The sequence below is a fragment of the Muntiacus reevesi genome, chromosome 3 (genome assembly GCF_963930625.1).
Source record: "Muntiacus reevesi chromosome 3, mMunRee1.1, whole genome shotgun sequence".
Classification (NCBI taxonomy): Eukaryota; Metazoa; Chordata; class Mammalia; order Artiodactyla; family Cervidae; genus Muntiacus; species Muntiacus reevesi.
In genome coordinates, this window is record NC_089251.1 from 21,546,277 (window position 1) to 21,548,605 (window position 2,329).

Below are 2,329 nucleotides of genomic sequence, written 5' to 3' on the forward strand. Positions count from 1 at the left end.
CAAACTAAGAAGGAGTGAAGGTGCTAAAGGTGAATCCCACAAATCTCCCTCCTTCCGGTCCTGAAAATACACGCGTGGGCGCTGTGAGCACGTGACACTCGACCAGCGTTGCTGGACGCCAGGCCCTGGCATCGAGAGGTCGTGCAGGCAGGGGCCCGTCCGGAGGGAGAGATGGTGCAGGTTCCTGGAGGGACGTCTTATTCACTTCACATGTTCTTCTGTGCTGCTCCACTATTTCCACTGTTCCACTGTTTTTGTAACTGGGGCAAAGTGGGAGGTTTAGCTAGTCTAAGGAACTCTTACCCCATAAACTATCTGAATCAAAGATTTTTTATTTACTCTTTTGTTAAACACAAAGACTGATTTCCATCTACAATTATTTTGTCAGGTGAGAAACAGCGAGTAAGCTGAAGGGAGGGCTGCAGCCTTGGCTCAGAAGGGACACTGTTGACAGTTGACACATGGCCTGGGGGGACGAGCCTGGGCCACAGCGGGATGGCCTGGTCAGCGGACCTGCTCCAGGAAGGCCCTGCAGCACCGCACGCACTGCTGGTAGACGGTCTCAAAGTCCGCGTCGTTGCCATAATAGGGATCTTCAATGATAAGTTGTTTTTGTGGATCATAGCTCCCGAGTAGTTCGATTTTCGCTCTGCAGTTTTTAACTTGATTACTTTTTCTATTCAGATCTCTCAGATTGCTCTCATCCATACATAGTATATAATCAAAAGTGGCAAAGTCTTCTTTGGTACCCTGCCGGGCAACGTGACTCATAGGGACACCATGCTTCTTCATGCAAGCCTGCCCCCGATAATCAGGAGGGTTTCCTAGTTCATACGTGGATGTCGCTGCACTGTCTATCCTCCAATTATCTGAAATGTTTGATCAGTTACAAGTTTCCTGAAAACCGCTTCTGCGATGGGTGATTGACAGATGTTACCCAGACACACGAACAGCACCAACTTGGTCACCTGCTCAGCCATCTTCCCGCGCGCGCAGAGGCGCCCAGTAACAATGTCAGAACGTTTCCGGCGCAGCGCATGCGCACTGCGAGCGGCCCGCCGGTGCGCCTGCGTAGTCCGGCGCCTAACTGTCAGTTTTTTACTAACAGAGTAATAAAAATGAGTTCTCAACCTCAGGAGACTGAGCATTAAACCTAATAACGTGGACGGGCAGTGTAATGTTTCTACCTCTGTCATTTACTACTAGCATGATCTCAGCCATTTAAATTATATACAGCTTAGTCCCTTTATCCGTAAAATACCACTGAAAACATTTTATGCTTTAAGAATTGTATAAGATGAGGCATACAGAGTTTTAACACAATGTATACTTGATTTTTGGAAGTTCAACTATAAATTTTTGTTTGTTTTTAAGAATAAGACACCTGTAACTTATCTTCATAGCCTCCTCTTTTATTCATCTCATTTCATTTTTTTTAGAAACAGTAATAATACAAAGATGATGATGATAAAGAAATGAATAGTTTTTCAAAGGTGGAAATGTTTTTTCAAACCAGTGTTCAAATTCAGGTGTTAATCCCTCATTTATAGCAAGATAGATACTTCCTTCACTTTACTCCTCATGGTACTTTGGATAGCGAAGATGTTCTTTGTAAACGAATTTTAGCTTGAATTCATGAGTTAGTAAAACCTGCTAGATATCCCCAAAGGCTGTTGATTTTACCTGGCTTTCTTTAATTACAATGATCATATGGAAGAATATTGGTTAATGTGATTCATTCTGGGTTGCAATTAACTTAATCTCAAATTTATTTCAGCTTTTAGTGGACTTTTTATCTAAGGATGTTAGTTTGTTCAGGTCATATAAATACTCATTGATCTGACACGTAACTGGTGACATTTATAATGAGGTCATTCTCTTCTATTAATTCTACCTGCATTATGACTTCTGATACAATGGCCAAGAGTGTCATTTGACCCTCAGACTCACACTTCTGCCTCATCAGTCACATGCCATTCTAACTCCATCCTGGGCCCTAAATCTCCGGTGTCATAAGAAGCTGAAAACTTCAGAGGTGAGACTCCAGCAGAGTCAGCAAATATCTACTGGCTATGTCTGATATGCAAGTACTGTGATAGATTTAGGGCAGGGTTCCCCAACCTCAGCATTACTGAAATTTTGAGCAAGATAATTCTAAGTGGTTGTATTGTGTATTGCTGGCTGTTTAGCATTATCCATGTTCTCTACCCACTAGATGCCAATTTTGCCTCATCCTATGGTAAGTAAGTAATTAAGTAAGTAAAGTCGCTCAGTCATGTCTGACTCCTTGTGACCCCATGGACTGAAGCCCATGAGGTTCTTCGTCCAT

The 2,329-nt window shown here is 43.0% G+C and overlaps 1 pseudogene; it reads right to left on the reverse strand.

The window, feature by feature from the left end:
• Positions 1-202: 202 nt before the first annotated feature.
• LOC136162728 (low molecular weight phosphotyrosine protein phosphatase pseudogene) lies at positions 203-986 on the reverse strand (annotated as a pseudogene).
• Between the last annotated feature and the right edge of the window lie 1,343 nt (positions 987-2,329).